Source organism: Peromyscus maniculatus, chromosome 9 (genome assembly GCF_049852395.1).
Source record: "Peromyscus maniculatus bairdii isolate BWxNUB_F1_BW_parent chromosome 9, HU_Pman_BW_mat_3.1, whole genome shotgun sequence".
Lineage (NCBI taxonomy): Eukaryota > Metazoa > Chordata > Mammalia > Rodentia > Cricetidae > Peromyscus > Peromyscus maniculatus.
This window is the reverse complement of record NC_134860.1, coordinates 57,496,735-57,517,779: the sequence shown is the minus strand read 5'-3', so window position 1 is coordinate 57,517,779 and position 21,045 is coordinate 57,496,735. Positions and strand designations below refer to the sequence as shown.

The 21,045-nt window shown below is 48.2% G+C and overlaps 1 protein-coding gene and 1 long non-coding RNA gene across 17 annotated transcripts in view; one reads left to right on the top strand and one right to left on the bottom strand.

Moving 5' to 3' along the window:
* Atp8a2 (ATPase phospholipid transporting 8A2) overlaps positions 1 to 21,045 on the top strand; it is a 592,551-nt gene that overhangs the window by 513,362 nt on the left and 58,144 nt on the right. The gene's annotated exons all lie outside the window — the stretch shown is intronic.
* On the bottom strand, positions 7,212 to 11,001 carry LOC121832312 (uncharacterized). Its single transcript, XR_006075938.2, has 2 exons — positions 10,861 to 11,001; positions 7,212 to 7,651 (listed from the first exon to the last, which is right to left on the bottom strand). It is a non-coding gene; the product is annotated as an uncharacterized LOC121832312 (long non-coding RNA).

Here is a 21,045-nt window from a genome sequence, read left to right as displayed (position 1 = left end):
GTCTCCACACATGTGTACATGTATACACACACACACACACACAAAGATTCTTGGGGAAATTAAGAGATCTCCCCCAACCCTGTAGTATCTAAAGGGTAGAAGTGCATCTCAGTAGGAAGAGCAGCATACTTCAAGACCTGGAGAGATGAGATCCAAGTGGGAAGGAGCTGGACCTCCCACTCCTTCAGGGCAAGAGTGCTTAACAGACACAGGAGAGAAAGGCATGATGGGAGCAGGCATCCAGGATGAATGTTAGCTCTGGACAAGGTGAAGATTATCTTGTAGATTAGGGTTAAAATAAATATAAATGTGTTAGTAGATATGTTTACAAGCCTGAAAGCTTGTACTTGTAAATCTATGTTTAGAGTTGAAGGTTTCAGACTAAAGTCCTCAGTTTGAATGGGAAAGTTCCAGGATTAAATCATCTTGTCTTAAATGGAATCGGAGTGTGTCATTTTGGTGTTGAAAACTAGCTGCACCTTGACAGTGTGAGATGATACAGGATCCCTGTCAGGATGTGAGGACCCTCAGGAGCTCCGCTATTCTAAGGCCTGTCTACTGTGTACCTCTGTGTTAGTTTCTCAAACACCCAGGCTCGTTCCTCTTCTGGGACTTTGCCCTTGCATAGAACAAGGTTTTTGTTGTTGTCTCTTGGCATGCTGGGACCTTCCTGTCACCTGCTCAGGACCTATTTACCTTTTAGGCTTACAGGAAGCCCTTCCTTGTTGCTCTCCACCTCTCCCAGCCACCCCCGACTCCCCAAGCACCCACCTTGGACTTGTCCTCAGATTTGGCATCCACTAATGCCTTGGCTCCCCTTGGACATGACACTCTGGAGGCAGCAACCGTGTCTCCTGCCTGCAGTGCTGTGTGGACCAGGTGTTCAGTGACTGTGTTTGCTCGATGAGTGAGATATGAACCACAGGTGGATGGGTCCTGGCCCAGAACTAAAGCTTGGAAGTGAAAATGAATAGTTACCAGTCACAGAGAAGTTGCATTTGTAAATCATGACAGAGCCAATACATGTGTATTTCATTGGTGCTCAGAATGATGGAGTGAAAATGACCAGCGGTTACTTGATGTCCATCAGTCACTTGATGCCTAGGAGACAGGGGAGGGCCAAGGAACAGCAGACAAACCCTCCCCCTCCACCTCCAGAGCCTCTCTCTCTCCTTCCCTCCTCTGCTCTGCTGCTGACTTCTCTTCCCTTTCCCTTCCATCCACGTTGCTATGTTCCCTTCCCAGTGGCTCATGTGTACAATTTGTGCTGATGTGAGAGGACAGGCCATAGCACGGTCCTGCTGTCTCCACTGGGCCAGGAGGCTGGCCCCTGCACTGGGGACTGCCACATCACCTCTACGCTGGCGAACAGTGGTGGTGAGTGCATTCTTAGCATAGAGGGGTCTCTGAGTTTATTCCACAGCACCAAGGGAAAAATTAAAAGTTTGTACTGACCAGGCACCCCTAATCCAAAAATCTAAAACTTTTTATGAAATTCTGGGGTTTTGGAGCACTTCTAAATTTAACTTTTGGGACTAGGGATGCTCTGTAAAATCAATTCTAAAACATTCAAGAAAATATCTTATTCCTTTCTGGATAAAGGATGCTCAATCCTGTATTTTATCTCTTCCCTTGAACAAATTAATGACATCTTCATTTCAGCAGTGACTTCCCTGTTTGGATTTGTCTTAAAAAATAAAACTAGGGGTTGAGGAGATGGTTCAGTTGGGTAGCTGTGCCAGTGTGAAAATTGGCATTCAGATCTCCATAACACAAGCCAGGAAGGCATGGAGGCCTGTCTGAAATGTCAGCGCTCAGCAGTCTGAGACAGGGAGGAATCTTTAAAGCAGGCTGCTCTCTAGACTAGCTGAATTAGTGAGTGCTGGTCTCAGCAAGTTACCCCGCTTCAGTCAGTAAAGTGGGGAACATTGAGGACACCCTTCCATTGTCAATTAGGTTCCACACGTACACTCATAAACATGTGCCCACACGGTATGAGAATGCATAACACACACACACACACACACACACACACACACACACACACACACACACACACGAAGTTTGACTTTGGGCATTCCTGAATAATTTTCAAATCCAAAGTAGCCTGATAGCTGTCTACATTAGCATCCCATTCCGAACTTTATTTTTCTGTCATAATGTCGTATTTTCTCCAGTCCTGGGGCCACTGTTGAACGAGCAGAGTTTGAGTAGGATGTGTGTTGTATCATTGAGAAATATGCACTTGGAGATTTAAAAGTGTGAATATTCATAAGGTCTTATCTAAGCTGCTCACTGGTTATTAGTTCTTCACATTATGTTAAAGATATGCAAATCCTCAGAGGTCTGTGGTATATCCAGGCCAAGTAAATCGGAACCTTTAAAACGGAATCGGCACTTTGCATCTTCAGTAGATGTGTGCCTCCTCTCCTCAGAGAGCAGCTCTGTACTTTCTGGGCTGCCTCCCTTGCTAGGGCTAAGGTGAGGGAGGAGCCAGAGCTAAACTGCAAAGTAAAGCTGGGCTGGCTCTTACCCTGTGTTTATACCATCTATCTCCTTTTGCTTCAAACATCTGACACTGATGGAGACAGCTTTGAAAGCGGAACACCCACGCTTGATACCGCCGCGTTCATTTTTCTTATGTTTTGGCTTCGCTCATAGCGCTTTTAATATTCATGAGGTTTGAAAAAATAAACACCCCAGACTATTTCCTCTGGATGGAAATGTGATGGTTTCAAGCCCCAGAGAAAACAGTGGGTGAGTTCTGTAGCCCCACATCTTCCCTGTCAGTGAGAAAGTAGCTCCTGCTGGTAGAAGGGCTGACCTCCTTGACACGGGGGGGGGGGGGGGGGGGGGGGGGGGGGGCTTCTGGAAGCCCGCGGCTGGGGCCGTGGCTGCAGTAGGGGAGGAAGGAGGTCGGTGGTGTGCGTGTTTAAAGCCTCCCTTTGGAACAGTAGATAGAGGAATCCTTTCAAATGTTTCAGAATTAGCTCTTCCCATCACCGAAGAGCATGGAAGAATCATGTGTTAGCTTTTGTTGTGTGATCCCAGCTGGGGTTTTCTCTCTTCTTATGTGACTTTGGCACTCTACTGCTCCCCGCCCGCTCAAGAGCTATATACATTTTAAAGGTATATTTTTATTATTTGATTATGTGTATGTGTGTATCTGTGTGAGTGTATGCCATATGTGTGCAGGTGACTGGGGAGGTCAGAAGCATTAGATCCTCTGGAGCTGGAGTAATCTAGGCAGCTAGCTGTGAGAAGCCTGACCCGGGCCCTAGGGATTGAACCTGGGTCCTCTGCAAGAGCAGTGCGCATTTTAACCACGGGGCCGTTTTCTCCTGCATAGACCACCCTCACTGGGGTCTGCCCACAGGGATTGACTGTCTTCTTCTGTCATTGTCCCTCAAGGTGACAAACCCAGAGGGCTCCTAACTCTCGGCCTGCTTCTACTCCCAGGAGTGAACTACCTCCTCTGGCCAGTAGTCAGCCAGCCTCACACACCTGCAGGTTCCTGCCTTTATTTCTCCAAATTCCTCTGTGTGATCCCTCTTTTCCTGGGGAACATGACGTCTCTGCATCAAGGCCTAGCAGCCTCTTCCCCATATTACATGGCTGACTCAGACAGCTTTGCATCCTTGTAACTAAACATTGAGATAATCAACTTTTCTTCTAAATCTTATAAACCTCTTGGAAAGGTTTGTTTTGACTGACAGATTATGGGAGGTTCCATCCCATAATCAGTTACCTCATTTGGGGGCCTATCCTGGTGCTCGCTCATAGTGAAACAGAACTGCTCACCTCAAACAGACAAGCAAAGGACAAAGGGCCCAGGATCCTGCCGTCCTTTTCAAAAATATGTCCTCAAGGTCATAAGGTCCTCCACTAGGCCCAGTTTCCTCAAGGTCCCACCGTGTCTCAATAACACCTTCCCACCCTAGGGACCAAGCTTTTGGTGAACACTCACCCTGGCCGTGACGAAAACCCCTTTCAGATCCACCTCTTGCTTGTGAGGTCACTGAAGAGGTGATGTGTTCCCCAGCCTATCTTGGAACCACTAGTGATCGTGTGAGTTGTCCAGTGGGCACGAGAGAAATAGGCCGTAACTTCTAGCACGAGAAGGGTGCTGGGTGGGCTGCCTTCTCTCTTCCTCGATGGCAGGTACGGTGCAAACTACCACAGCAGATGTCCAAGAGGAAGGAGAGAAAGCCATCAGTGGACATGGTGCTGCCCCAGGACTAAAAGCACCTGGGAACTTAGCAGCAAGAAGCAGTTACAGAACTGCACAAATATTCAGGGAGGAGAGTCGTCACTTGGGCCACATTGTTAGCAGAATTCTCCCTTCACACACACCCTTCACACACATACAACCTCACAGACCTTTCTGCTCCAGCTCAACCCCAGAGCAGAACAGATTAAGGACTTTGCCTAACCAGGGATCTCTCAGTTTCTCTCTCCCCCTCTGACTTTTCCTCTGCTTGCTCAAGCTTCCTGGTAGGAGCTTCCCGAACACCGTGGTCCCGTCTGCCCCTCCTCTGTGCCATGTTGCTCCATGGCAGCCTTCAGCTTGTTGAGAGAGTTACCTAACTTGCTCCTCTGCCAGGCTCACATCCTCACATCTTCGAGTCCCTAGCGCTGGACTGAAGCGTTCTCCACTCAGCCTTTTTCTCTCACCAATCCTGAGCATCCTTAAAGCTTTGGGGAAGCACCTCTTGTCTTCTTCTGTCCTGAGGTAACACTTGATGTTAGCCCTCCCGTGCTCTGGTCTGACTCCGGCCCCTGGCCTCATCTAATCTTTTCCACATCTCCTGAGAGATTCATAGAGCTCTGTCAGAGTTTCCAATCCCATCTGGACTGTAGCCAACTTCAAACATCACATCCATACGAATGATCACCCACTGTTTTCCCTTCCCACACACCTCCAGCTCCACATTATGGATCTCACGCCATCCTTGAGTCCTGCTCATTCTCTTCCTTCAGTGCCTGTCTTCAGTTTTCCCCAGCAAAAATTCCTCATCCTTTTCCTGAAATTTCTCCCCTCAATGTTACACCCCTCTATGGTAGCCTTTACTTGCTCTTCTGGGCAAGTACAGAAATAATTCAGTTGATTTTCCTATTTCGGTCTATCCTGGTGTATCAGCTCTTTGGTACTTCCCCCCTCCCTCCCTCTGTACCTAATCTGACCACTAGGTTCTGTCCACTCTTCCCTAAGAATATCCCCAGCCTGTCCCTTTGTCCCCATCACTACTGCCCTCTCCTCCCACAAGACACCACGATGTCATTGCCTCTAACATGGTTCCCTGTTCCTAGTCTTCTTCCTCCAAGTTCTGTTTCTACAGTGAATTCAGAACATTCTTTTAACAATGCGAATCAAATTATACGCCTCCCCTTGTTCAAACCCTTCACTGACTCCCAATTATATTTACAACAAAATCCTTTCCATGGCAAACAGCTGGATCCAGCCTGGTCACCTCATGGGCTTCGTGGTAAGGCAGTATCTGTCCATATTGATTATCTGGCTCCTCACATTCCCAGAAGTCATTCCCATATAGGACCTTTGGTCATGCTGTTTTCCAGACCCTTTCCCCATACTCTCACATCATCTGGGGAGTTGGTCTCAAATACTATGTCCTGAGAGAAGGCCTAAGCACTCTCTCTATTTTTGGTAATGACACCAAAATATTTTCCCTCATTTTACCATTCAAGACAATACCATCAACTTCATCATTTATATTCCACTTTCCATTCCCTTATCCCAAATATTGAAACACCTTGAGATGAGGGGCCTTTTTCACTATGCGTCCAACTACCTCACAGAACTCAGGCTTAAAAGCACGTTTTGAATGAATAAAGAAGGGAAGCTCAGCCAGATGGTGGTGGCACACACCTTGAATCCCAGCACTCGGGAGGCAGAGGCAGGGAGACCTCTGTGAGTTTGAGGCCAGCCTGGGCTACAGAGTGAGTTCCAGGAAAGGCGCCAAAGTTACACAGAGAAACCCTGTCTTTAAAAAAGAGAGAGGGGAGAGAAGGGAGGGGGGCTCTGTGTTACCTCAGCACTTACCAGACAGAATCTGAGCCTCTAGGCTTGTTGAGTGAACTCTCGGTTCAACACCAGTGACCTTTTTTCTTTCTCCTGTCTGCCTGTGTGAAGGAGCATTTCAAATGCCAATCCTTTGTGGTCACTGCATGCCTTCCCTGTTGCTGGTCCTCCATCTCAACTCCCTCTCTTCATTTGCTGTCTTTTAATATCAAAACGCAAGCTTTACTTCATGGTCCACGTCCAGTCATTTATGATGTACATTGAATTTGTCCCCAGCAAGAAGTAACCACAGCATTTGGGCCATCATCATGTGTTTGCCCAGTGCTGTGCAGCTGTGCAGAGTGTGTGTGTGTGTGTGTGTGTGTGTGTGTGTGTGTCTTCTTTTTTGTACTAAAATATAAGATGCCAGAGAAGCAAGTGACACACATACACACACACACACTGGTCTTGGGTTGTCCCCACTTCTCCACAGCTGGACATAAAGCCTTGTTTGGGAAGCGTTCTGAGTGACCAGGTAGCCCAGCTAACAGTGCTCTTCATGCAGCAGTTTGGGGGAGAAACTGAGCAAGCTTTTTCCCACTATCTGAACCTAACTGAAGTCAAACCGAAAAGCCTTGCAACCAGAGAAGACTCTTGACGTTCATGGCCAACCCCTAAAGGAAGAGATACTTGGTAAGAAATTCAGAGTGGCATCAGAGCTAGAGAGCTGAGAGTGGAGAACTATAATAAATGCACCCTCAGGCCCAGGGCCTGCTGGGACTTGACACATCCCCCCTCCCGAGGGGAGAAAAGGCAGTGCTGGAGTGTATTGGTTCAGCCAGCCGAGATGGAACACCAGAGAATGTTCTGCAGAGGGATTCCCTGCGCCTGATTTGTCACAGCTTCCCACAAGAAAGAAACCTTTTCATCACCACGGCTGTCCCCTCCTTGCAAAGGAAAATAAACAGGAAAATTTCCCTTCAGGTTGCCTCTGAACACCAGCTAGGGCTGCTCAAGGGAGCGCTCAAGCCGGGAGACTTGCACCTTGTGGTCCTTGGCATCAAAGGCTGCAGGTTTTCTTTCCACTAATTTTAATATACTAGGGAGCCTTGGGAGGCTTAATTAAAACTGCAGAGGAGCCAAGGTAAGCGCAGAGAGGAACTGTTTTGATGCTGCGGAAAACCCAAGCAAACAGAATCTGGATTATTTAATTAGGTATGCGTATGGGATTTGTCTTGGGTGTTTTGATTGCCCAAAGCCTGCTGGGGAAGTCAGCCATGAGTTTAGACCTGAAAGGAGCCATAGTTAATATCCCCCAAATCACTTTCCTCCTTCTTGTTCAGGCTCACAAGGCTCGGCCTGGTTGGGAGTTCTGCGTGGTCTCCTCCTCACACTTTTACACAGGGTGGTCTGGTTCCAGGCTGCCAGCTGGCCTGCTTGGTGGCTCACTTTTCTGACTAGGTTGGTAGTCATGTTCTTGGATTCTTTTCCTTCTCACTGTGATCTCTGTTGTAATAAGACACAAGGTTGTCGAGAGGTTGAATAGCAGGGTTCAAAGATGGACCACTCCTTGTTTGTCTGGCCTTCTGTGTGTCACTGAAAATCTCTGTTTCTGGTGTCCGGTTCCATCAGCTGCAAAATAGAGATCAGAACTAAAGACATTGTGCCGACATCCTAAGGTTTCCTGGCTAATTCAGATTTTTAAAAATTCACATTGTGTGCCTGACTAGAGGAGTGTTCCCTAACTAGTGACAGTGACCAAACCACCCCACTGCATACCCCATCCCTGTCACCTGCAGCCAATGGGTCTAGGAGGCAAAGATGGCCCGGAGGTCTATGGGATTTGCCTTCCTAGAGACATGAGTGACTTGACTTCAAGGCCACCCACAAGCTCAGTTTAAGGCAGCCACACAAAGAAGCCACAGTCAGTAGAGTTATCTCCACAAGCCTGGCATATCCACCAGGCAGCTTCTGTGACTTGACTCGTGCTGTGGAGAAGGAATTCAGAGTCACATCTCCGGGAGCTGATTGCCAGTATTGCAGCTCTATCTGCAGAGGCTGAGGCATCTGGCTAATTGGAGGCATACTGTCAGCCCATCATAGGTTTCTGGCTCATCAGCTCAAACAAACCATGGCAGGTGTTGAACCTGACTTTGATCTGCTGGAAGCCAGAAGAGGAAGCTTGCTCTGATGGCAAGCTGAGAATCCTAACAAAAGTACTTAGTGAAAGTTGGTGCCCAAGTGCTGTCCCTCACTACCTTCCCACATGCTTAGACCCCAAAGAAGGTCTGTACATAGGAACAACCTCCCTAGACAAAACTCCCCAACAAGTGCTAGCTTCCAAGGACACGGGGATCCTGAAAATGTGTGCCTCCCATTAGGAGGTTGCCCCATGGGAGAGATGAAATCAGCAAGTAAACATGACATCAAGTATTGTGAGGCACTTGGTAATAAGCACTGGAGACTCAGAGCTTAAAAGAGATCTTGCAATACTGAGTTCCAGTGCAGAAGAAGGTTTTTATAATCCTGAATGCAGGTCCCTCCCTCCTATTGCTCATTGGCTGAGTCCTGGTGGGGGGGGGCGGGGTTACATTCTTGCAGATCATCTGCTACTATGTCTATGTCTATTTTTCATCAAAGACTATGTATATGTTTATCTCTATAGATTTTGTGATGGTGTTGTTTGCTTGTTTTGTTTTATTGAATTGTTGTTGAGACAGGTCTCACTATGTAAATCAGACTGGCCCTGAATTCAGAGATGTCCTCCTGCCTCTACCTCCTGAGTGCTGGGATTTAAAATGTGCACCACTATACCCAAAAGTCTCTATGTCTTACATCCTACTTATTTTAAATCTTTTCAAGCACATGAACTTTGTCATAACTGCAGGTTGTTAGCTAAGCTTGGCTAGTTTGGATGGAGGTAACTATAGTAGCGAGGACCAGCAGGGTCCCAGCATCTCCTGTTTGTCTGTAGTTGGACCTAAGCTGATTTAAGACATGAAAGTGGAACATTTTTATTTCTTACAAATATTAGGAAATAACAGGTCCCAATGGTAAGAGCAGACTCTGAAACTGTTGGGCTTGAACCCCGTGGTGGTAGTTCTCAGTCTTGGCCAGCATGGTGATCATAGGAAGATTATTCTGACCTCCCTGAACAAAACTGACCTCATCAATCAGTAGAGGACAACTATCTTCATAGGGTCATCTGTGTGCACCAAAGGAAGGAAGGGGTACCACTAGCATGGTGACTGCACATTGTCTTTCCTTTTATAAAAAGTATTTGCTTACTTTATTTTATGTGTCAGTATTTTGACTGTACGCAAGTATGTGCATGGCATGCATACCTGGTGCCCAGGGAGGCCAGAAAAGGGTGTTGGAACTGGAGTTATGAGTGATTGTGAACCACCATATGAGGTTCTGGAAGACCTGGGTCCTCTGCAAGAGCAACAAGTGTGCATAACCTTTAAGTCATCTCTCCATCCCCCGACATGTTTTCTTTGTTCAACTATAGAACTATAGAACTATGTTCAACTATGGTAGCTATAGAATTGTTACCACCTTAGAGCAGTGGTTCTCAGCCTTCCTAATACTGTGACCCTTAGATATGGTTCCTCATGTGTGACCTGTAGGCAGTTTTCCTGCCCCACAGCCACTCTCAAATAATCATTCAGAGGCTCAATATTAATTACAAATGCTCGGCCGATAGCTTAGGCTTGTAACTAGCTAACTCTTACATTTAAATTAGCCCGTATTTCTTATCTGTGCTTTGCCGAATGGCTCATAGCTTGTTACCTCATTTTCTACATGTCCTGCTTCCTCAGCAGCTGGCTGGCATCTCCTCTGATACTGCCCTTCTTCTCCTCATTCTCCTAGTTTTGTTGCCCTGCCTATAATTCCTGCCTGGCTACTGGCCGGTCAGCTTTTTATTAAACCAATCCAAGTGACAAATCTTCACAGCGTACAAGGGGATTTTCCACAGCAGTGACCCTCAGCCTTGATTTTTTTTCATTGCTACTTAATAACTGTAAATTTTCAACTACTACTATGAATCATCATAATGTAAATATTTTTAGAGGTAGAGGGCTGTAAAGGGGGTCACGACCCACAGGTTGAGAACCACTACCTTAGAGGCACTCAGGGGAAGGAGCATGTATTCTGCCCAAAGCTGAGCAGATGAGATTGGAGCTGAATCTTGAATAAGACATTTCCTCAAAGACGGAGCAGAGAGAGCACTGTCCACTTAGAGAACAGGATGGCAATGGCAGGCTGAGGTTGGAGAGAGGCAGGGCCAGCCAGGATCTCAAGAAATTCAAATGCTTCTGCATGGATAGAATATAGACTGGTATTTGAGGCCTAGGGGCGGGGCCCTGAATGATCAGGGCTGGACTATAAATGACCTAGACAATATTCTAGGGAGGTCAGTTCTGCTGTATTTCGTAAGACTGTACTAAAAGCTCCAGCTCTTGCTGTGTGTGTAAGTTATTGTCTGCTTGACAGCCACCATGTCCGATTCCATGGCCTCGGTGCACTGGTGGGCAAACTTGGGCGTGTGGGGATTAAGTTGATTAATCATTGAAGTCACCACATAGAGTCACAATAGGCTCAGCTAGTGCCTGTCTGAAGGACATATTGTCTTCCTTCCTTGTGTCATCTATAATCTTATTGCCTCGTTTTTTAAAATTTCATCTCCATTGTTATCACATGCACCTGGAACAAAATAATTAAAAGAAACTCCCCACTGATCTCAACTTTTGAGTGTGTTCCTTCCCCGGCAGGCTGTGGGCTGGGAGAAGTAGAGAGGAGACTCGCTATCCAACTTCCTGATACTGAGTCTTTGTTACCTTGAGCCAATATTGTGTATTACTCCCCCACATAAGTCAATCACCATGTTATACACTGCATGCGACACTTGGTGGAGGTCAGAGGAATGGGTCTCATGAAAATTCCCACATCGCCAGAGTTTAAACTCATGTCACCTGTACCGTCCTCCCCCGAAAGATGAGAAATGTATGATGCCATTGTCCTAGAAATCTGGAGTGTGTGATGTCACCATATACACAGTTCTAGAACCTGAACTATTGTTAGTTCCACCCAGTGAGCTGCTCTGGGCACATTTGCTCTGGAAGAGCTCTAAGCAGGTACCTCCCCTATGATGCTTTAAACCAAAGTCGAGCATATTCAGCTGAAAACAGGTCCGGCGGACGTGAGCATACTCGCTCTTCTCACAGTCGGTTCTGGCTGAGTCCCATGTTGGCCATCACTGAACACAGGGCAGATGTTGGGGATTATTGGGAAGGATTTGGGGAGGCCGTAGGCTGTAGCATCTGTGGAAGTCATTCATTGTCGAGAAGCAGACAGGCCCTGCCGAAGCTCCGGTGAGAAGTTTGAGGAAGCAAGCCTTGGTGGGCCTAAGACCCTGAGCTCAGAACAAATGTTTCCTGGTGCTCTTCAGCTAAAAGACACTAGCAAGGCAGTGTTTTCAAGGCCGGCTGAACGGAGAAGAGGAAAAGTTCCCAGCTGCACACATTTCAATTTAGTCCGAATCTATGAATGAACTAGGAGCATCCGCTGGTTTCCATGGAAACTCTTAGGAAGAGTTTGCAGAGCATCGGGAAGTTCATCCCTCTAAGCTAAGCCCAAGCTTCCCCGGTGTGGCATTTCACCCTTGATGCCCTGGGTTTCTGTATCCAGTGGCTCCACTCGTGGCGTTGCCCACCCCACCAGCAGAGAGCCTCACAAGGCTCCAACAGTAAAGGGCGAGCAGAGCTGGGCCGCTCTGATCCGTGGTCCACTTGCAGACTGCAGTAGTGTTCAGTAGGCAGCTGGCCAGAGGATTCATGTGTGCTCAAGTGTTTCCATGTAGCCAGTATGATTTTCTTCTGAGACAGTCAGTCCCATATAGTCCAGGCTGCCCTTGAATATGCTGTGTAGCCAAGGCTGACCTTGAACTCCTGATCCTTTTGCCTCTACCTCTTAAGTACTGTGCACCACCATACCGAGATCATTTTCATGTTTATTTTTACTTTAAAAAAATATTCAGCCGGGCGGTGGTGGCGCACGCCTTTAATCCCAGCACTCGGGAGGCAGAGGCAGGCGGATCCCTGTGAGTTCGAGGCCAACCTGGGCTACCAAGTGAGTTCCAGGAAAGGCGCAAAGCTACACAGAGAAACCCTGTCTTGAAAAACCAAAAAAAAAAAAAAAAAAAAAAAAAAAAAAAAAAAAAAAAAAAAATATTCATTTACTTATCTGTTGCTGTGTTGGGGATGGATCCCAGGGCTTTGCTTCGAAGCTAGGCAAGTGTTCTACAACTGCATCCACCCCCAGCAGTGGACTGCTGTCTTAGTGAACCCTAGACATCGGACTTCTTTCTCATAGCAGCCCAAATATATTGGTAACTATATTTCAGTGTGTGCTGCAACTTGAAAAGCCAGATTGCTTGCCAAGTATTTAGATGAAGACTCTTGAAGAAATAAATTCAGAAAACATCTTCTGATTTCTCCCCCAGTGGCGTTCGTTGCTGATTTATTTACAGTGCTCCCAAGTCTTGGTAGAATGAACAGCGGTGAAGGGCATGCTCAGCTGGGCTGCTCAGGGTCATTTTCTCCAGGTGTAGTTGATATGCCTTTTTCTAGAGTGAATGTGGAGACGTTTCTGCTAAGCAGAAATCAGGTTGCTAATTATGAGAACAGTATAACCGACAATAGATCATTAAGACATTTTAAATGAAAAACAGATTAAAGTCAGCATAAAATTATATAGCCTTGGTATTGAGCACCCTTGTGAGTAAAGTATATAAAAGTATGAGAGAAAGCAAAATGCGCCTCTGCAGTCAATACTCCACAACTCAGAATCTCAAGCGCGTGATTTCTCGGGGCCATTTGTTTCCCACATTCAGTACAGTGACATTTCCAAGAGCAGGTCAGGAAGAAGAGGATGGCTATGACCTTGCACTCTCCTACAGTCACTGGCTCTCATATAGCCCAGGTGGCCATGAACTTGCCATGTAGTGGAGGATGATCCTGAACTTCAGTTCCTCTACCTCTCTGGTGCCGGGCTTATAGGCAAACCCAGGGCTTGAGCTAGCTAATTTTTTTGTTGTTGTTGTTTTTAGAGACAGGGTTTCTCTGTGTAGCTTTGTACCTTTCCTGGAGCTCACACTGCAGCCCAGGCTGGCCTTGAACTCACAGAGATCCCCCTGCCTCTGCTCCCAAGTGCTGGGATTAAAGGCGTGCGCCACCACCGCCCGGCGAGCTAACTAAATTTTTAATTTACATTTTCAATTAATGTAAAATTCACTTCATAGACAGTAAACTAAAGTGAGGGATGTCAAATGTACTAGTAGAGTTCATTCATTCGGCTCACTGGGAGTTTGGGGGGTTGGGGTGTTTTTTAAACAGCAATTCAATGTAATTTCCTTGGTTCTGGTTTTGAAAACTGCAGGAAAATGCAAGTTGCGTCTTGTTTCTCATTTCTCGGAAAACACCAATCTTCCAAAATTAGTGGAGAAATAGGAGAGCATTTCATCAAAGCCTGGGAAACACTTTGGTGAGAGAGCAAAGACATAGAAGGGTCTGGAGGTTTATGAAGAGCATATGATAGCAAGTGTGATTTACATATTAACTCGGCTTTAAGACGGGGAGATGCCGCAAACCGCGGGCTCTCCCCGCGAAGGGGCCCTGCCCAGTGTTCGCGTTGGATCGTATCTGAGAATTTTGAAACGAGGGAAGATATATGGAAAAGAGAAATTGAAATAGATTGGAGAGGGGAACTAGCAAATGTGTTTCCATTAGGCTGCGATGAGAAACAAGGAGGCCTGCTTCATGTAAATTTTCAGCAGTGACCTGGTGAAGAAAGTCAAAAGTACATTAATTAAATTTGCAGAGCCAGAGGAGGTGAAGCCCCAGGAGACCAGATGTAAAATATACAGATGGGCTGAGAGAGATGAGAGGAAGTGAGCAAACTTTCAGAACACGATATTCCACTTGGAAACAGGCAGGCTAATGCAGGGGGGAATACCAGCCCAGAGACAGAGCTCTGCCTCAGAGAGAAAGCCAGTTACATATTGAGTCTGAAAAGCTGCACAGACCAAAGCCAGGAAATTGTAGAGTTATGGATCCCGCAGTAACTATAAATTAATTCCTTTGCATATGTGTAGTATTTCATACCACTGCCTGGTGTTAACTTTCACACCTAAACATACGTGTGCATGTGTTTGGCGGGAGTCACAGTTGTGACGGGAGTCACAAGGTGTGAACAGGGATGGATTGCCTGCTACAGTGCCGGGTCACTGAGGAGCCTCAGAGCCCAGCTGCTCGGCATGTTGCAACAGCACGAGCCTGGGAATGGACTTGAGTTGAGTCACAGTGCTCAGCAAAAGGCGCTAGAAGGCTTGCCCATTTCCTGGTAACCACAGAGAAGTCAACACTGTCAAGGGAAGGATGTCTGTAACTCACCCCAGAGACCCCACTGGATGTAAGTGCATCCCTTCTCCTGGGTTTCCCTTTCTCTGGCAAGGCTCCGGTGGACCACTCTGCCTTAACTAATAGGACCTCATCACTGGCAATCAAATCGTGTTTTCTTTTGAATGCATCCAAACCATAGATCTGGGTGTTTCTTATACTTTTTGTTGTCCTTTGCTACTGACCTTCAACCAACTTTTAATGGTATCTATTCTAGCGTATCTCTCTTCAGACCCATGGGTGTAGGAGCCTGAACTCTTCTCCTGAGTTGTCCACTCTGTGGCCTTCTCTCCACAAAGCACTGATTTCTCACTCTCCTCTCTGACTGTTGCTACGTCACTGGAGATTTTCCTGTGTACTGTAGGCCTTTCATCTATTAGCATGTCTGCGTAATCCTCTGACCTTCCCCCTCCTCAGCTCCCTCACCATCCCTAGGAAGGCCCCTCCTCTGTGAGCCAGTTTCCTCTAGGACCTTAAAGCTGATTCCCCTCGACCTCTGACCCGCGTGACCTCAGCCTTCCGCTCCCCTCAGTCCTCACTTTCCTTGCTGTCCTCAGGCAGGTTCTACACTTCACAATCCACGCACAGGCTCTGCCCATTCTCCCCACCCCACCCCCATCTTTATCTCCCTTCTTCTGCCGTTAGGACATTGTCCTTCCCCTTGCCTTCTGGTTTCCTGCAATCCCCTCCAAGCACATGCATGGGTTTCAGGCATCCACTGAGGGTGGAGCAGGACCCTCCCTCACACATGGGAGCCGCCGGGCTCATTTCCCGTTCTCGTGGTTACCTTCAGCAGTCTCACCGTGTTCGTTTTCTCTAAACATCCATTCCTGCCTCTAGGTTCTCTCCAGAGCCGGAACCTTCTGACTTCTCTCTGACAGACAGTGGCTGGGCCTCACAGCCTTGGTCCCACCTCCTCTGTGCTCCTGTGGGGTTCCCCACTCCCCTCCGACGCCTTCCTGGTAGCTCTAGCTCCAGATCATACCCAGCTGCTGAAGAGGCCTCCTCTTTGGCGTAGCTCTTATATACTCCCTTGGATGGCTGTCATAGCTGGTGCCCCCAATTCATAGTGCGGCTCAAAGTGAATCCCGTCCAAGGTCTCTTCTCTGGACTCATGTGACTCTGCTGTGTCCTAGCAGAGCCCTGCTCCCTGACAAGCACTATTCCTTGGGTCCCCCATGAACCCTGGCAGCAGGACCTGCTCAGCTGGACCTTGTTGTCTGTGGCCAAGAGCCACTTCTTGAGCTCAGTATCTCAAGGTCTTGGGTGTGCTCAGTGGTAGAGCATTTGTCTGGTTAGCACCACACCCTGGGTTCCATCTGAACCTGGATTCCAGCTTTAGTAACACACACACACACACACACACACACACACACACACACACACAGGCAAACCAAAACTATCTCTCATGCTGGACCTCAGCACCACTGGGCCAACCACTGAGATCCAAGAATGAAATTTACCCAAATTGTGGCAAATTCAACACAAAGAGACAAAAGCCACAGAATAAAGTATCCTGTGTGTTCAAATATGATCATACCACTTATGTAAATCTGTCTGAAGCCGACTAAAATGTTAGCTACATTTGCCCATGTTGTTGTCCCCGCCCCCAGCATCCTCACCCCCTTGATGACAGGAATGTTCTCCTTAGTCCATTATTGGCTGTGTTCATACATCAATCCTCTGTGTACAAATCTGTGGAAATACAATGTATAAGATTACTTTGCAGAAATTTGAAATTTTATATAGGAAGAGATTATATTATAAATTTCCTTCTCATGATGTGTGTGTGTGTGTGAGAGAGAGAGAGAGAGAGAGAGAGAGAGAGAGAGAGAGAGAGAGAGAGAGAGAGAGAATGACACAGTAAGCTTCTTTGTGTGTCCCCTGCAGCTGCAGGAAGGCCACATAAAAACCGTTGTGGTGCACTGCTTGCTACACACTGAGAGGAGCAAGACCTTGTCCCCCAGGGGATCCAAGATGGCCCTCCTTGCCTGCCCAGAAGACACAGCTGTCAGAACAGCCCCCCAGAAACAGTCCAGCCTCTCCAACCACCATCTTGAGAGGCTACATTCCAGGGACCCCAGAGAAGGGCAGCTCAGCGTGTCTGTAACGCCGGGGGCTGGGATTTCTGGAAAGTGGAAGCTGGGTTGTACATGTGTAAAAATTGGCAGTCCGTCCCAGTGCGAGCTGTGCAGATGCCAGCCGACGGTAAGAGGGGCATACGGCTCAGCGCGGAGCAGACGGCGCAGCTGCTGTCTGTGAGCTTGGATGGGGCTCTGAAGCCAACCCCAGGACAGGCAGCAGCTCTAGAACCAACCCCACATGCCTGCATTCGCATCCTGGCTCAGCCCGTGACCTCGGAGAAGCCACTCAACTGCTGCGCCTTGGTTGCTTCCTCTGTGAAACAGGAGCAATTAGTGTCTCCCTTGCGGGGAGTCCCCTTCCTTTCTGGGGAACTTACAAGTAATATATGCAGGAGAGGCCAGGAAAGGGGTTTGATGGAAGAATAGAGGCGGAGACCAAGACCTGCCTCTCAAGGGTACCCAAGGCCAGTGATCTCACTGATGGAAGAGAGAAGGAAGGAGGAAATGAAGGTTTGTTTTAGACCATATACAGGTATCCCTATTGGGAGTTTAGAGTTTTTACAGGACATGCTGGCAAATCTTGTGCACCCAATAGGGTGGCTATGTGACAAATGTGCACTAGGGTCTATCAGATGTGTGCCGAAGCCTGTGAGGGAGCCACGAGGAAGGCACGTGTGTCTCCTCTGAGGAACGAGGATGCCACATCGTGAGCACTCGGACACTGCTGTCAGAGGGAAGGCTGGCTGTCACCGTGACACGTACTTTCGTGATAGAAAGCAGGGAACTTGCCAAGCAAGAAGCAGGCCGTAGAGGTGTCCCTGGGGGTCAAGGCACTTGCCACCAAGACTGGCAACCTGATCTCTATCCTCAGAACACACATAGTACAAGAAGAGAAGTGACCCCCATAAGGCGCCCTGCGTCCTCCACGTGTGCACTCTTGCACACACACGCCTCATCCCTGCGTGTAAACAAATCAATAAATTGAAAAACGGGAAGTCCTGGTTTAGGTTCTCAATCTAGTTCTCATGACGGTAGAGACTTCCCAGTCCTTCATCCATAACCACACATTCTTTATCACCAGTCTTCTTCCGGGGGAAACTTTTCATTAAAAAGAAAGAAGAAAGGAGAGAGAGGCGAGGCGCCGGTAGGGGGGTGAAGGGGGGAGGGAGAGAGAAAAAGAGAGAAGAAAGAGAGAGAGAAAGAGAAGGAAGGAAGGAAGGAAGGAAGGAAGGAAGGAAGGAAGGAAGGAAGGAAGGAAGGAAGGAAGGAAGGAAAGAAAGGAATGGAAGAAAGAAAAAAGAAAAGAGACAGACAGAAAGAAAGGCAGGCAGACTTTGGTTTAGAATGAGGCAGGAGGGAGGGAGAGACAAAGAAGGAGAGAGAGAAATACACAGGAAGGATCCCCAGGGGCCGCAGGCTGCTGCTAAATTTCAGTTGCAGTTGTCAGGGCTTAAGAAAACACTGGAGAAAATGTCTCATCGAGGGGTCCCTGGATTGTTCTGCCCTGGGCAGGCAGCTGAGGGGTGGATGGCCGCCAGCTGGCAGGGACTCAGACACCAGGTACCTGCGCCAGCCACTGAGCTCATTTGCTCCAGAGAAGTCATTTTACAGGCAGAGCTGTCTCAAGATTAGCACGTTGCTGCTGCTGCTGCTGCTGCTGCTGCTGCGGGGTGCAGACATTTGGGAGGGGAGGGGCGGTACAGAGTCGGAGAAACCAGCAGTAGGTACTTATTTGCGAAAGGGCTAGCCCCAGGGCCTTCCCGGTTCTGGGGAAATGGAATGCCTGGGAGTCAAAACAGCAAAGTGGATGCTAGGCACTTTGCCCCTGTGAGGAGGGCACTGTGCTGTCTTGGTTTGAGGGAGAGGATCTATGCCAAGAAGCTAACTGACCAGAGTCAGTGGGGTTTCTGAAGCTGCTGAATGCAGAGGTCTGGCTCCCCACCTCCAGCACTCAGCTACTGAGACCCACGCTCCAAGCCCCACCACGGCCCTCCCGGCACCTTCCTCTCACTACTAGTGAGAGCCCAGTGGCCTTGTCTCCGAGGGGACATCTCCTGTTGAGCATCCTACTCACAGAGCATAGAGCTCTGAGATACTGAATAAGCAGCAGACCAAGAAATACCACCAGATGCTAAAAGAGAAACGACCTTGATTCTCAGCATCCACCCAGAAAAGCCCAAGTCTCAGGAAGAGCCTCGAATAAAAAAAAGGATTAAGACCTTCCGCATCCACCCAAGTGTGCGTGTCTCCTGTTTGTTACCCCCGTGAGCCTCCTGTGCCGGGCCGACAAGCCCCCTGAAGTTCAAGCTCCTTTCAAATGCTGGCATTCATTCCCGGATCTGAGTCCTCCTTGCCTCGAACTTGCCACAGGGATGGAGGCCTCTAATAGTGGAAGACAGAGGGCACATGCCTAGGAGGCCAGTCATTGGTGTCATGGCCCTGATTCTCAAAAGGTCATCGCAAGCCCCTCGGGTGAAGTAAAACGGTCCTTGCAGTGTGAAACGGTCTGCTTTCTGAACCTGTAGTTGAGACTGAAGATGCCCGAAGGAATGAATGATGGGGCCTCTTCGCTGAGATAAAATACCTCACATTTAGGGTGCTGGTGCATTTTAAGATGCTGTCAGTTACGTGGTTTCCAGTGCCATGTCTTTATTCATTCCAACAAAAAAGCGGAGGCTGGGAGGTGGCCCTTCCCAGCATCATTCCTGTCAAGCCACAGAGGGCAGCTTGTCTTCGATACCTGGACAGCCAACACGGCGGGTGGGGGCAGAATCTGTCACCATCAGAGGTGATCGCTGTCTTGGGCTTGGCTCCTGTCTGTCGGGAAGCCTGGTGTCTCCAGCTCGGAAATCTATGGAATTCCTGTTCCACCCCACTCGCACCTCAACCTCAGCTGAGACTCTGGGATAGTTTGCACATTTCCTTCTTCCTGTGCCGGGAATCCAGGAGACGTTGCCTGCAGCCTTTCTGATGCCCAGCCATGGAGGCAAGGGCAGGGGTGTGTTTTCATGAGCAAATCTCCCCTTTCTCCTCCTCTTCTTTTTGAATACAAAGGTGTTGCCTAACACCCCTCCCCAAGGGACAGCCTTGGTGGTGTCTTCAGAGGTAAGTAGTATCCGGCATGGCGCAGCAAGGAGTTTGTCTTGGTCACTTAAAACCAGGCTTCTGGTGGACAGCAGCACACGTGAGCAGTGCTGATCCTTGGTACAGAGAGCTCCGAGATTCTTGTTTGGGTCACTGTTGCTGTAAACACTGCTTCCTGTCACCATGGAGCAACTTGCAGGTGATGGGGTGTAGGAACTTGATAGCACGCAGCATCATGGGTACAACCAACCGGAAAACTGCAGGGTCTGACCCGTCAGCACCTCACAGAAGATCAGAGTCTTTTGAACCCCATTAATTCCCGAATTTGACTCAGGAATCATTGTGTGACGATCTTGACCACCTCTAGGATGTTGAAACTGTGGTTCGAGTCATGGGTATAAAGAACCCAGTGAGGTCTGATAACCTGCATGGCATGGTGCCATTCACACTTGCTAACTCATTCACACTTATTAACCTCAGAGGAAGAAACTGAGGCACAGTCATTAAGAAATCAGTGGCAGAGCTGAGGTGGGTGGCAGTCTGTCCCTGTCTAGTGGGGTTTGAATGTTCATGGCACTCCCCAAATTCAGCTGTGGAAGTGCTCACTTCCACTATGATGGGAATAAGAGAGAGGACCATGAACAGGTAAGTTCGGTTACAACAGTCATGAAGTGAGTCCCCCTGGTAGCTCGTGCCTTCATACGAGGGGCAGCCAGGAGCTCTCTGGAACTTTTTCTCTGTGTATACTGACAATAGAAGTCATACACACATGGACAGGGACTGTCTACCAGCCACGTATCTGATAAGAGTCCTCCACCTCCAGTTCAGAGACTTCTGGCCTCAAGATCTACAGAGATGAATATCTATTGTTTTGCCATACAGCCTTTGGTATTTGTGACAGTAGCCCAAGGGGACTTGGTCAGTGCTCTTAAAGATTGTACAGTCCCTTGCCAGGTGGTGGTGGCACACACCTTTAATCCTAGCACATAGGAGGCAGAGGCAGCCAGATCTCAATGAGTTCGAGGCCAGCCTGGACTTCAAAGCAAGTTCCAGGACAGCCAAAGCTACACAGAGAAACCCTGTCTTGAAAAAAACAAAATAAACCCCCCTCCCCCCCAAAAAAGACTGTGCAATCCCAGTCCTTCTCAGGAAAACTCACAGGCTTCCTGTCTCCCGGAAACACATGTCCATCTCTCTCTGGTCCTTTCAGATATTCTTATTTGGCAGTGCATCCACCTAGTGCTTAATTAGATGCCTCAGTTTCCCTGCCTCTGTGGGCCAATCACCCCTGGGGAATGTGGCTGGTATGTGGCTTGTGCCTGTCTGTTATTGAGGAGCCCCTGCCTCCAGGGAATGGATATGAAGTAAGAGTAGTACCGTCTCTTCCCATCCTGGGCTC